At 36.7% G+C, this 15854-nt stretch overlaps 1 protein-coding gene and 1 long non-coding RNA gene across 2 annotated transcripts in view; one reads left to right on the forward strand and one right to left on the reverse strand.

The window, feature by feature from the left end:
• The window catches only part of LOC309506213 (uncharacterized protein), a 415585-nt gene that overhangs the window by 16005 nt on the left and 383726 nt on the right, over positions 1 to 15854 (reverse strand). The window lies entirely within an intron of this gene.
• LOC309506546 overlaps positions 13601 to 15854 on the forward strand; it is a 157327-nt gene continuing 155073 nt past the window's right edge. The window contains exon 1 of the long non-coding RNA XR_014208856.1: positions 13601 to 14476. This is a non-coding gene — a long non-coding RNA (uncharacterized lncRNA). The remainder of the gene's footprint in view (positions 14477 to 15854) is intronic.

A 15854-nucleotide genomic window follows, 5' to 3' on the forward strand; every position in this document is an offset into this window, starting at 1 on the left:
GAGACTAAAAGCAGTTGCCCAGCAGACCTAAGTGCTCTGGATGGAACATATGGCTGTAATAGATCTGAGAGGTATTTAGGAGCAGTGTTATTTAATGACTTAAAAACCAAAAGTAAAATCTTAAAATCAATTCTGAAACGAACTGGCAACCAGTGAAGGGAAGCTAATATAGGAGTAATGTGGTCCTGTTTGCGTGTCCTTGTTAATAGACGTGCAGCCGCATTTTGTACCCTCTGCAAACGTGTTAGAGATGCCTCACCAATGCCTACATAGAGACTATTACAATAGTCCAGGCGGGATGATATAAAAGCGTGGATGACCTTCTCAAAATCAGTAAAAGATACAAATGACTTGACTTTAGATAATTGCCTTAACTGATAAAAACACGATTTAACTACCAAATTAATCTGTTTATCTAGTTTAAAGTCACCGTCCATTAAAACACCTAGGTTTTTTACAACGGGCTTCACATATGACTTTAAGTCGCCAAGATCTACATCAGAGGTATTGATGGTACCACCAGGTCGAAACAAAATGATTTCAGTTTTATCTTCATTGAACTTTAAGAAATTGGAGGCCATCCAGGCTTTAATATCCTCAAGACATCTCAACAAAGGTGCTATAGAGTTTGCATTGTTTCGTTTCAAAGGCAGATAGAGTTGCGAGTCATCTGCATAACAGTGAAACGAGATGCCATGTTTCCTAAATATGGACCCTAAAGGTAATATATATAAAGAAAATAAAATCGGTCCAAGGATGGAACCCTGAGGGACTCCACATACAAGAGATGCAGTAGAAGACACAAATTCCCCAAGACGTACTGAGAAAGTTCTTTCAGCCAGATAAGATCTAAACCATTGTAATGCAGCACCCTTTACACCAACACAATGCTCAAGACGAGAGATCAGTATATTGTGATCTAAGGTGTCAAAAGCGGCAGTAAGATCTAACAGCATAAGAACAGCATAGTTACCTGTGTCAGTGGCCAATAATAAATCATTATAAACTTTTAACAGAGCCGTTTCTGTGCTGTGAAGTGATTTAAAACCAGATTGATAAATTTCTTGCAAACCATGCAAGTCTAGAAAGGACAGTAATTTTTTAAAAACAACTTTTTCCAATATTTTAGAAAGAAACGGGAGTTTCGAAATGGGCCTAAAATTAGCAAGAACCGATGAATCCAGGTTTGTTTTTTTCATCAGTGGTTCCACTATTGCGTGTTTAAAATGTAGGGGTACAACTCCATGAATGAGACTACTATTTACAATCAATAGTATTGTAGGGCCAAGGGTTTCAAAAACCTTTTTTAGGAAATCTGGGGAAATAATGTCTGTGGGACAAACCGATGGATTCATTTTGTCAATGATGTCTTTCAAACAAGCATAATTCATGATAGAAACATGCTAGCAACATCTTAAATCACGTGTTTTAACATGCTAGCAACATGCTATATCATGTTAGCAATGTGATAATTTGTGTAGAATCATGCTAGCAATATGTCAAATCATGTTACAAACATGTCAAAAGATAGCTTTGTTAATTTATACTAGAAACCTGTTCTCAATCATCCAAGAAACCTGTTACCAGTGTGCTAAAAGCATGTTAGCAGTGTGTTAAACACCACTAGCACCCTCTATCTATCTGTCTATTTTCTGTTAGACTTTATTGCTTTCAAATCCTTAACTTTAAGCTTTAAACTTCAAACTAATTGAAAATGAAAACCTTCAAATTTCAATCTCTTAAAACTTCTTCAAACTTTCTGGTCATCAAAGTTTGCCTTGACAAACTTTTATCTGTTTATAATTTGATGAAGTGATGAATATTCACCAACATTATTTTTACTGTGGTAAATATGCATGTTTTCCAGCTTGCACTTTTTGTCATGGTGTTTGGAAGACGTTAAGAAATTAAAATATAATCAGTTAAAAGTTTTGAAAATCCATGTGTTTGATAGAGGTTGCAATTATCAGTCATTAATGTTGCTGTTATTGTGAGATTTCTAAATGCTGAACACTTGAAATAAACACATCTGATACTTTAACCCAACAGCTGTATGAAGCCCTATGGAGAAAAAGAGGATTTCCAGAAGTCAATATTTTATTTTGGTTATTTTCATTGTAATATATATTTGACTTTGAAGTGTTTATATTATGTGAGATAGAGACATATAGTTAATATTTTACTTTATTTTAGCTATACAGACATTGTGTGGTTATTATAAATGAAGTAAAGTGACTATTAGGAATAAAAGTGAACATATAGTGAGAAGTTAGTAATTTACATTGGTGCATTAATTAATAACAGAAAGAGAGATCTTTCTCCAAGTAGGAATTCGGGGAGCGCACTTCAATAAAATAGCTAAGACACGCTAAGGGGCGCTACATGTACCTTGCTGGCTGAAAATGTCATTTAAATCTAGAGAAAACATGGCAAAATTAATTCTGATGTGTAATTATGTTGTTACTATATGAGATTGCTATTTGTGTAGAGACTGTATCTCGGGTCAGCGTATACAGATGGATACATTAGACACGTTATCTGTATTCATAATAAATGATTATTAACTATTTCATACCAGCATCCAGAAAGACCACAACTGACTCCTCCGTAGACTTCTAATTACCCATTCATTGCTTTGTCCAATCCATTGCTCATCTACTTGCCATTTATTGTCTTAAATGAATTAACGTCCATTTGTGTAGTTGTTTGTAGTTTGATTATTGATTCAATTTCCTTAGTAGTTTAGTCATTGTCCTTGGTAGTATTTTACTCTTGTATATCTTTTGGTTAATAAATCTATTTTTATTGCAAACTGTGTCATTCTTGTGTTGATAATCAGAGGCTCTACAAGCTCACCAGAATCTCACTAAATCCTTCAGATTGATCAAATGATGAACTTTCTATAATTAATATAATTCTAATTATTTCAACAATCTTTTAAATCTATTGTTCTTTATTGTCGAGGTGAAATTCCTTGGCTGGTTCCCCGTAATATAGGAAGCAATCATCTGACATTCTCACACTCACCTTAGGTGACGCGTGACTAAAAACTCAATATTAATATTAAAGACCATAAATCACTACACAGTTTTAAATATTTGTATTTCTTACAGCTATTGTTTCATTTCAGAAGCATTGATTCATCAAATGTGGTTTATGGATTACCGTCATGTTCACTTTGTGTGGTTTTTGAAGCATCAGTTTTGAGGGGCCAATCCACTTGCATTACATGGACTCACAGAGATGGATTATTTGGTAACACTACAATTGTTAATTGTTACAATTAGGTTTCATTTGTTACACATTAGTTAACTACATTAGTAAACATGAACTAACAATGAAAAATTCTTCTACATCATGTTTTAATCTTAGTTGATGTTCATTTCAAAAATGTTTTATACATTTTTAAATCAAAACTTGTATTTGTTAACATTAGATAACGCACAGTGAACTAACATGAACAAACAATGAACAACTAACACTAACAAAGATTAATGAATGTTTAATTTTTTTTTGACATTTATAATACATTGCTCACAGTTTTGTTAGTTAATACATTAACTAATGTTAACAAATGAGACCTTATTGTAAAGTGTTACTAAATATTTTTCTAAAAATCTTGATTTGTGTTAATCTGAAAAAAGTCATACATATCTGTGATGGCATGAAGATGAGTAAATGATCAGATCACTTTCATTTCTGGATGAAGTTTCTCTTTAACGGTTGCTGTAGATGGACACGGACACAAGTGAAACATCTGTTTATTTTTTAAAAGTGTATTTATTTGCACTTTATTTAAAAATATATATTTAGGTATATTTTTAACTTTGTGCTGAAAATGATCATTGTAACAATGCATTGAAAGTATACTTTCAAAATACATTATAGTATACAATAGTATATTGTACAAAGTATAGCTAAGTAATATTTGTTTATTAATGTGCATTTATTATTGAAGACAAAGTGTGCAATTTGTAGTATTTGTAATATAATATAATACACTTATGGTATATTGCTTGTATGTTTCGAAGACCCTCGTAATGAATTTGTAATGTACTTGTAACACAAATAAAGTACACTTTAATATCACTAATCAAGCATGTAATTATTACCAACACAGGCATATACTTACTAGTTGCTCCAATTTAACACACAAAAGTACACTAAATACACTTAAAGTTATGCTTTTCTACAATTTAATTACAACTAAAATATACTTAGGATGGTTTCATCATGCAGTCATAACTTTTAACTTAAATGTGCCATTTCTATTTTATTTGACCTTTGATGTAACTTAGTGATATTAAAGGTACAATCTGTAAGTTTTCGCATTTTCAGAACAATAACAAAGATGAAGCTTGGTGACGCTATGAAGGAGAGTGGAATGATGGGAGATTTTGTTTTCACCATCCAGAGATGTATGGAATTCACTAATCATATAAATGATATATCAGCTAATAATTTAGTTTTGTATTACCTGTATGTTTGATCACACTATTTTATGTCATGGTAATGATTTAGCTGCAAGGAACGTGAAATGTAATGCTATATTAGCCTGTTACTGATATGTGACTATTTGTCAAATGATTTGGTGGGTTAATGCTGCGCAGTTTTACATTTGTAATTGGTATCTGAGAGGTGACAGTGGTCTGGCCTAGGGGTGTATGGTGCTTTGGTAAACATGTGAAAGCAGAAACACATGTTGTCGTGTGTTTAGATTTTGGAAGAATCACACACCTCTAACATGTCAGGAATGCAGTAACAGGGTTGCTCATTTAGTACGGCCTCCTGAGAAAATGTATATGTTATTTTCTGATAAAAAACAAATTAGCAAAGAAAAAATATCTGTACAAGATATGAAAAGACAACAATGTGTATTATTGGTTGTTTATACTGAAGGGACTATCCCAGAAAGAAAAAAACAGCCTAAGAATTTCTTCTTTCACAAATTTAAGAGTGATCATTTATATGAAAATCAGAGATGAAGAGTATAAATGTGATGAAATAACTTAAATTTGCTGTATTATTACATAGTTATCAACTGATGATATAATGGTTACTGATTATGTCACACACTCTTGCCAGTGGTAGTGATAGGGCTCCTGGTATTGTTTTCATGGTTGTCTACCATGTCTATTCCAGTGTGTATTGCCAAAAGCCTAGTGAAGAGAATGTTGAAATCTAGTGTGGAGTTTCAAATGGTTCAGTTTTCAGAATATGATGAATTTCCAGATTTATATCAAAGTCCCCCGTGGACGCCTGAGGACATGACAAAGAAATTGACAATTATGACAGTAGTCTTTCTGAAGACTATGATATGTATATAAGGGTTGCAAGTAGCAATCATCCGTGTTACAAGATGGCGTACAGGGACAGTGTTTGAAATTAGGGAATTTATCTTACTTTTTATTATTTGTATTTTTATAGCTTGCTTTGTCTTGAAAAAACAGCAAAATGCATTTCTTCTTCCTAAAGGGTGAATATATGTGTAACGACTGAGACAAATCAGACACAAGTATTTGTTATAGTTAACAAATAATATTTAAAACTCACTCTGGGATCTGTGGTCCCATCCCCCCAAAAAGGGCAAGAAGGTCTTAGTTACCATGACCACAATAAGATAAGTTGGGTTTATTGCTGTTAAAAAATGTGATCACATGCTCGAGATAGAGACAATGGGGAAGACAGAAACAGACTAGCTGCATTAATCTGATCTATAAATGAACATGCATTCCAGAAAATTGTGTGAATGATTTCCTGTCTTGTGTAGTGTTTTTAATTCTATTATTTTCTTGATACTGTGTATTTTATGATAGAACCAACGGTCAATGTAACCTCACGTATACCATGTTTGGTCTCTATAAATTGGTACTTTGAAGATCGAAATGATTGTGTACATGATATGCCGATAGCTGCGCAACATATTAGTATTACAAGAATCTTTCTTAGTTTCGTCATCAGAAACCAATCCAGCTGCACATGCAAATGAGCACGCTCAGAACAAAGATTCATAAATCAACCACAGAGGAATCTCCCGCTTGGAAATTCCACCCTTCTCATTGGTCAAGCAAACCCGGAGAGGAGGGGCCTTTCTCGGGCTTTATTAGAGACAAATTCACAGTAGCTGTGTCCCAATGTGAAGGCTGCATCCTTCGAAGGACGCACCATGTAGCCTTCATGGGATTTCCTAATTGCGCAACCAGGTGTTTCTGATCACCGCTCCTCAACGGTGCGAGAGGACAGCTGCCATCCTGATAATTCATTTGATATAGCCTAATTGAGTAAACAGCTATAGAGCCAGAATTGGCTATTGTCATTTTTATGTTTTATATTTTACTGGAGGACATGGTGAGGATGTTTCAGCCCCGGCGCTGCCAGGTCATGTATTTTTGGTTTAGCCCTGTTTGAATATAAAACCCCAATTGAATATAAAAAAGTCCAGTATTTCTCGCGCTCGTCATCGGCAGCTGTCACGGTTGCCAGGCGACAAGAACAGTCCTTGTAGGCTAGACTGGTCCGAGCTTCAGATGCGCCCTTTGATATGGGACATATGAGACTTTAATTTTCGGAACTGCATATTTCATTAAATATTCACGTACAAATGTGAAGTAACCTACTGAAGTACCTTTTTTCCCTCACATATGATTTTACATTAAACTACACAAAAGTATATAATGTAACAACCTTGAAAATATTCAGAAGTAAAATGCAGGAATATCATAATATAAATACAAACTATAATAAAAACCCTGACAAGGAGTTTTTTCCCCTGCAGAATACATACCTCTAGGTTTACTCTTGATACTAAAAACTTGTTATTAAAAGTACTTTTTTCAGAAATTACTCTTTTTGAAAGTCTAATTATTATTCTAATAAATTCTAATAAAAGTCTACATCATATTTTTCTTATTTTATGTACTGTAAATGTTTGTTGATTTTGATATGTTTAACGTATGTTGTTAATAGTTGGAAAAAGTACTTTAATGTAGCCCATGGAACAATTGATTTTCATTTACCAATTTTATTTGAAAAAAAAAAAAAGGTATACAAGAGTTTGTTTCAAGTAGAAATTATGACTGTCAAAAAAATAAACAATGTCCAGAACAATTCATTCTCTTTTATTTACACATTTAAAGTTGCATAAAAAATTATGTACAGATTTTCTTTCCTTTTAAAAATTCTGAAAAAAGTTAAAGAATATGTAGAATTTTTTTTTTTTTTTTTAATCATTTTCTCAAGAAGAGAAAACAGCCTGTCCATCCTCTCCCTGCTCTCTTCGCCTCTGCCTTGGTGCTGGCTCCTCCTCACCGTGGGCACCCACTGCTGAACTGGGCCCTGAGGACAAACCAGGGCCAAGATTCAGCAGTGGGTTTCCCACTCACACCCTCACCTGTCCCAGAACACTTGCAATCCTAAGGGCAGAGCAAATTAACCATGGCTTGTTAACAACAACAGCACAATACATTTCAGCAAAGACGTATTTTTTTTCTCCTGAATTGCTCTAAAAAAGCTTAACACAGGGGTGCAATCTTAAGTGCATTGTTAACACTGCAAAATATGACACATCAAGACATGCATACAAAATACTTAAGAAATCATATTTCTATATACTCAAATTTGGTTAAAACCACATAGCTTTCATGACAGCACTACAAAAACACATAAAAGTGAAACCCCATTGCCTTATCAACTGCTTTTCTTATTGTTGTGGGCTTACTTCTTTAGCATATTTCTTTTAGCCTAATACACAAGTGAGATAGACTAGTGCAAAAATTACAAATAGGTCGTTAAACTAACTAATATTAGCACACGTTTTGCCTCAAACTACCTGACAAATGAAGCCACGCAATAGTGACGAAGGAGTTAAGATGAAGTTTATAATCAACTTTAACTCGGTTTCGCTAACCATTTAAATAAATGAAAACATAATACTTACATTTAAATGTGAATTTGCTGTCCACCACCGATCTCTAGTCTCGACCGCCTTTAAAAATAAATAAATAAATGCTGTCGTCAACGGCGCGCAATGACTTATGGGGTAGAATAGGGTAGGATAGGCCGCTAAGTGTTCATTTATGTATCCTTCCTTTCACGGGGAAACGAAGGACGCATTTGGCGTCGCTTTTGAATCAGGGTAGCCTTCGTTGCGTCGCGATGACGCAACCGGCCTTCAAATACGGACTTCGGAGAATGCAGAACTGAATTGGGACAGCCTTCATCGCGCCGCGGTGACGCAATCGGCCTTCAAATGCGACCTTCCAAGGATGCAGCCTTTGAATTGGGATGTCCTTCGTCGCGCCGCTGTGACGCAATCGGCCTTCAAATGCGGCCAATCGGCCTTCAAATACGACCTTCGGAGGATGCAGCCTTCACATTGGGACACAGCTAGTGACTCTCTCTCTTCTTCTGGCCTCTACTGCTGCTTCTTCGGGTTGATGTCTGTGGGGACCCCCCACCGCCTGCTATGCTTTCACTCTCCCAAAGGAGTCAGACTGTATTTTCTTCAATCCAACTCAGAAGAAAACTGCAACCTTACCATTAGGGCTGAACGATTAATTGCATTTGCGATAATATCGCGATATGATGAAATGCGATTTTTTTAACCGCAAAGCTGCAATTACAGTCTGGTCACGTGACACGCGAGAGTAAACCAGTCTGTGGGCCCTATTTTAACGATCTGAAACGCAAGTATCAAGCGCAAAGCGCAAGTAACTTTGTGGGTGGATCTCAGGCGCTGTTGCTATTTTCCCGGCGGGATAAATGACTCTTGCGCCCGGCACAAATCTAAAAGGGGTTGGTCTGAAGTAGCTTCATTACTCATAGGTGTGGTTTGGGCGTAACGTGAAATAAACCAATCAGAGCGTCATCTCACATTCCCTTTAAGAGCAGGTGCGCTTGTTCCATAGCGGATTGCTATTATAACGGCGGAATTGCCAGGAGCGGTTCACAGCCGAGGAGACCGACGTTCTCGTCAGGGCCGTAAAACACAGAGAAGTGACATTGGGGATGGAGAAACACACCCAAATTAACTTCGGTTTAATTTGGGTAAATGTGTAAGCTAGATGTATGCTTTTATAATAAACTATCTATCTATCTATCTATCTATCTATCTATCTATCTATCTATCTATCTATCTATCTATCGTAATAATGTATGATTTGCAAAAATGGAAACTGCTGCTTCTGTGTAGATGAGAGAATCAAAGTGTATGCGCGTTGTGCACACGCTACATTGATTATGGCCAAGCATGTGCCCTTAAACTAGCATATGAATAACATGCGCAACGCGCCACTGACTTTAAACTAGTTTTTTTCGGTCAGTGGCGGAATTGTTTTCTAAACGTGCAGAATAGCATGAGGGAACGTTTGCACTGGAACACGCCTCCTCTTTGCGCTGTACCGCCCCTGGGAGCGCAAGTGTATTTCTTAGTTAACCGACGTGCTTCTGTGGAGGGAAAAGCGCGCTTTGCGCGGGTGCAAAATAGGAATGATACATGCGTCGGTGTACAAAGTCAATTGCACTGGGTGCAAGATAGGGCCCATTATTGCAGATGAAGCATCAACTTGGTACGCTACGCATATAGGCCTGGCTACAGGAAATAACAGTTTATGTTTAATTTATGTGATATTGTGTTATAGATTCTCTCCAATTATTCTGTATCGATTTAGATAATTTCAGATTTATGTCTGAGCTTAGTTTTAAACAGATACGTGATGACGCGTGTGCTTTATAAACAACCGTATTCTGCTTGCTTCTAATTCCTCTGTCTCACACACACACACACACACACACACACGACACCACTCGAACCTTACGAGAAATAATCTTTAATAAAGTTCGGAAAAGTTGAAGCGAATTACAAGGACATTCGCAAGCTTCATTGCACAAGATATGAGATACGCGCGGTCTGCGTGATGTTACTTTTGTAGTGCGTGGTCTCGCCCGCCGGTATTTTACTTACAAATGTTCTACGAAGGCATCATATGTTTTGGAATGCAGTTGGCTTATATATTAAAAAGATGAAAATCACCGACAGAAGCTGCTTTCAATTTCAAATAATCACGCGCGCTTTGTGAAGAGTGCTTGAGCATGCGGCTGTGAGCGACTCCGTCTACGTGGTTAAATGTACTTGCATCTCAAAATGCTTTATTGACGTGAAATTAATGTAACGCAGTCAGTTATATCTTAAGTTATTAAACAGACAGGACAAACCACATCTTATAATTTCAAAAGAGATGAAAACGTTCAGACAGCCTACTCTTAAATACTGAAAGCACTCTTTGTTTATTACTTGTAATATTTTTTCCCCTCTTTGTTATGTTTTGAAGCTATATTTGTTCAAATTATTAACATGTAATTGTATTAATTTAGTTTTTTTAATGTGTAATTATTATAAGTAGGCCTACTTATAATGATGTAATTCAATATTTTAAGTTTTATTAATAAGATCAATTAAAGAAAACAATTTGATCGGCTCATGAGGTGCCTAAAGATTCCCTTCCCTATTTTACAATGATTTATTGCTTGTTTTTGTTGAATAATAGAAAAGATAAAGAGCTTAAAAAATAATCGCATATTAAATCGCAATCGCAATATTGGTCAAACTAAACTCTACTATAAAACTCTACTTACCATCACTGAATGGGCAACGATCAACGCTTGGCCTTCTCAGTACGTTCAGGGTGCTGTGATGTCCAGCGTGGCCTCAGCAGGCCCCAGGGCAGCAGGCTTCGACTCACCACAGCCATGTGCTCACTCAGGAGAGAGAGGACTCTCTCAACCACAACAGAATCAAGGACAACCTCAGGAGTTCAACGTATTCATTCAATGCAGAAGAAGTCCATCGCAACTCCCATCATTTGCCCTGTGTGCTCTCTCTCCGTCCCAGATCCAGCAGGCCACAATCTACACTCCAGCCATGAGAACAGTGTCGAAATAACCATGCAAGTTCATCATATCTTCTCCATCCAGTGGAGAAGAAAACGATTGCAACTTGTACAGTAACATTTGACACTCACAACAAACTCAAATTTTAACCACTTCAAGAATTGTGTCCCCTGCACAGACCATGCAAGTATCAATTTAATGAGGTGCTCTGAAACTGATAAGCTGATGGTTCTTTTCAAAGTTAACCCTCTGGGGACCAAAAACGCGCCCCCGCGTTTTGCTCTTTTTTTTTTAGCAATGTAAAATAAGCTCAAACTGCTCTGTTAATTTTGATCTTTCATTTTCGTGTTATACATCAATCGATCCTGTTCAGTTTCTATTTTTTTTCTGTATACTCACAATAAAAATAAAGTATTGTGCTTTTTGCCAAATAAAGAAAAATAAACATGATTCAAGTTCTGCACTCTCTCTGTATGTGAAGTCCAATTTGAAACGCGTTCGAAAATGATCTGATAATCCGCGAAAATTCAGTCAAACAGGTAAACATACCCAAGGGCATAAAGCTTGAAATCGCTTCTCTTAAAGGGGTGGTAAAACACGATTTCACTTTTCTAACTTTAGTTAGTGTGTAATGTTGCTGTTTGAGCATAAACAACATCTGCAAAGTTACAACTTTCAAAGTTTAAAGCAAAGGGAGATATTTGCTTTTAAAGAAATCAATTTCTAAGAACTACAAAAAACGTCCAGTAGGGACTACACGACATTCCTGCGGGCTTGCTGACATCACTAAGCCCAATATTTACATAAACCCCTCCTCCGATGAAGGATTCGCACAACGGCTAGTCCTGAAAGATGGAGCAGTTCCAACTTTAAAAACAGAAACTGTTTACGGGCCACAACCTGTAAGTATGATTTATTTTTCGTCGTTGTGTTTTCCTGTGATAGTTCGTATTGTTAATTGTACGTTGTAGCAAGGAAGTAAACGAAGGACAACGCTGTTTGGCTCCACAAACCAGTTTGTTAAATGCTAACGTTAATTCATACTTATCCGACAAACACATACAAACTTCTGTTTAATATCACCAGCGCAGCGAACTTGGAATGTTCGTGGTTGTTGTCGTTTATGTGATCAGTGTAAATTATTCTTTGATTATAGCTTTTATGTATTGTTTATCTACATGCTTGTTTATCTACAGGCATGCTAAACATGGTTTTGTGTTTGATTTGGCAACTGTTGTAAAGCCAATGTTTAGTGTTCGTATTGGATTAATAGTTCAGGCGACAGATATTTAGCTACAATCGTTCTAAATATACAAAAGTAACAGTGTCATATAGCGATCTGCAGTGTTAAAAAACATACTTTTCTGAAACGTCCTTTAACAGCCGTTCTTGAACAGGTTCTGCTCGATCCTCTCCACTAACATTCTCTGGGTCTGATTCGGGCTCAAACTGGTATGGCAATATTGACGCCGTTGTTTACTGAAGCACAAACTACCGGTAAAGATAAGGGTGCGTGACGTTTCCGAACAACGTGCACTTGGAGGTTAGCGAATCACAACACACTGGGCCAGCTAACCAATCTGAGCCCATTGCGTATTTGGAAGGGGGGGGGGGGGCTTCATAGAACGCGGAAATCATCCGACCGTTTTTACAAGGAGGGACAGAGCAGTGTAGAATAATGGTTAAATATGTGAAAAATAATGCAAATTTTTTAAAACGAAGCATGAACGCATGTTACAGTGCACCCCACAAACACAATCAAGCCTTCGAAAAAAGGCGTTTTACCAGACCTTTAAATGAAGTAATTTATATAAAAAACAAATGTTCTCAGCTTGTGAAATCTGTATTAAAAGAGAGCGATTCCAGTCGAGCTTATTAGAGCTCATTCAAATGTAATGTAACCACGCCCCGGAGAGCGCGCGCTATTCAAACGCAAATTCTGAACCATTTCAGACCTGTGAAACGCCCACATCAGCTGTAAACACAGCGCGCCGCGAGTGCATAGCCTACCTAATAATCCTGGAGAAAAGTTTCCTAAGAACAGTGCTGATATGAGGAGCAATAGATGAGGGGTGAGGTAGGCTAAGTTATCTTTTCTCAAGTGTTATGTGGAATAACGTTATGGAATAATGTTATGGAATAACGTTAGTGTAGGCATATGTAAAAGATGAATCGCGTTTCTATAATATGAATCGCGTTTCTGTGAGATGAATGAAGGGTACATATTTGTAAAAACTGTTTAGCCTAAATATGAATCGCGTGTCTGTGTGTGAAAGAATAAACCGCTTTAATCAACTAAAATGCTTTGCTATAGCCTACGTTACTGAGATGAGTAAAAATCGACTGAAATATGTTGAAATAAAATGTCTTTGTATAAGCAACGTATTAAACTGCAAATTAACATTTATATGCCCTAATATTTCATAAAAACAACGGGGGGTTGTGGGTCAGTGAACCCAAAGCTCCTAACACAGAATTGATCTGACCATTACATGAACACAAGCTCTAGTGTCTTTAACTGCCCCTATCATGAGTCATGCTATTTTAAAAAGGTCATATGATGCTATTTTCAAAGATCATTATTTGGTGTATTTGGTGTAATAGAATGTTACCATGCTTTAATGTTCAAAAAACACATTATTTTTCACATACTGTACATTATTGTACAGTATGTGATTTCTTGTTGTACAGTAAACCTTTCTACAAAGCCACCAGTGTGAAGCAGAACATGTAGTGCATCTCTGTCATCTTTTCACCACAAGTTATAAGCGGAGAACAGAAGATGCTATGTTTGTAAACATAAATCCATTTCTGCACTTTTGATCGTAAGAACGACAATGTGTTTCTCTACACTGCACAAAACTCTGCATTTGAACAGTCAATACTAATACTTTAACAAATAATAAAACATACTTACAGGCTCTGATTCAGAAGCGCCAGATTGCCCTAGCAAAGTTGGAGCAGCCGTTATTGTACTTTCTCAGGTTCAGGAAACTGTCCTTCGTAAAATACGCTTCACACACATGAACATTTGGGTTGTACTGTTCTGGAACAGTGTTGTAAATAAATCTGAACCACTGATCCGTAATTGCGTCCACTTTCGGAAGGCCAAATAAAGTGCTGATTTTTGCTTTCGCACAGAAACACACAGAATCTCCACAACACTACTGACAACTGAAGCCACGCCTTCTTTCCCTGCGTGCGCATTTGGGCAGAATTATGCAAATATTTCCACAGAGTGACTAGGGATGGGACGGTATGAAAATTTTATATCACGATAATAGTGACCAAAATTATCGCGATTATCAATATTATCACGTTTTTGTTAAAACGAGATGAAAGTGTTCAAAAAGAGTTGATGCTCACACTGAAGACATTTCAACAAGTTTTATATTTGAAAATCAACAAACAAAAAATAAAACAAGCAGCTCTATGCACTTTTTAAAGCATTTCCTTCCTTATAATGACGGTCGTCAATAGCAACGCATTATAAGACCGCGCACATGCATTGTAACGGCCACCTAGTGTTAAGTAGTGTTCATGACATGAATGTGGATGTGCATTTAAGATAACTTCTTCTATGGTGTACGTTATTGTATGCATGCTGTTTTTATGTGAGCGCGCACGCACAGTGAGAGTGAGATTGATCACGCAAAGAGGAAGATGACCGCTCTACTGCTGACCGTTGTTTTATTATAATGTGTTTACTTTGATTTGTAGCATGTTTTAGAGTTTTCTTTTCCCTTTTAACATTCGCTCTTCGACATGTATGTGAAGAGTGTGCTTAACTGAGAGAAAACATCTATAAAAGTCTTGTGGAACTACCAGTTCATTTGCACTGTCTTGTATTCTTCATCTGGGCAGACTTCAAACTCTCTGACAGACGTTACACCATGTATCACAATGGACGCGCTCGCTCGTTTCATTCAAATACAACTTGCCGTCTTGTGTCTCTGTTTTTAATTGTATTGAAAATTAATAAATCAGAGTTGATTTATTGTTTACAGAGTTTGATAATATTGTTGTGATCATCTTGTCTGAACGATTGTTTTGTACGCTGTACATGATTTATAAAAAGGTAAGAAAACATTAATCCCAATTCAATGTCCCCGTAATTAGCCTATGTGGTAAAAAAAAAAAAATCGGTGTAATAAGTGTATAATGAATATAAATTAGTATCCCTTAAATGTCACTCTTAATAGTCTTGACTCTTGTTTGAACTTGTTCGTTCGTTCGTCTTTGGCTAATAAGCCACTTGCTGTGAACTTTTCTTTGCGGAAGCCTCACGTTTATTGATATAAAATAGTTCAACTTAAAACAATATTTCATGCCCAATTATTTCCCAGACGTAGTTTTGGTATTGAGGTCAAAGTTAACTTGCCTTGCGTTCGCTATACAACAGTCGGTGATGGTCACACAAGACGACTCGGCAGATCTGAAGTTTCCCCCTATTGCAGCGACTTTTTCTTGCGCATTTTCTGCTGACAGGGTGACCATCCTCGATTAAGTTTCCCTCGGGACTTTTGTTAAAGCCAAAATATGACCACACATCAGAATTGGTTCTTTTAAAAGGCTGAAAAATCTCCCGAGCACGGTCACTGCCTTCCGCAATTCCTTCTTGAATAAAAAAAATAACATGCGTCAGACTGTTGCTGGCTGAACAGGATCTAAAATCGCGATAATCAAACACGGTTTTAATGATAATTAAATTTTAAACGATATTACTAACCGTCAGTACATTTTATCGGGGTTTATCGTGAAGCCGGTAATCGTCCCATCCCTAAGAGTGACGTAGGTCGGTGAGAATTCGTTCGAAGTCAAGTTACATTTATTTATATAGCGCTTCTTACAATACAGAGTGTTTCAAAGCAGCTTTACAGAGATAACAGGAAAATAATGCAACAAAGTTTGTTTCCAGAAGAAAATAGCGTCTCAGTCCAGCTTAAGTAAGCTCAGTGATGTTTCAT

Source organism: Leuciscus leuciscus, assembly GCF_965113295.1.
Source record: "Leuciscus leuciscus genome assembly, chromosome: 9".
Taxonomy (NCBI): Eukaryota; Metazoa; Chordata; class Actinopteri; order Cypriniformes; family Leuciscidae; genus Leuciscus; species Leuciscus leuciscus.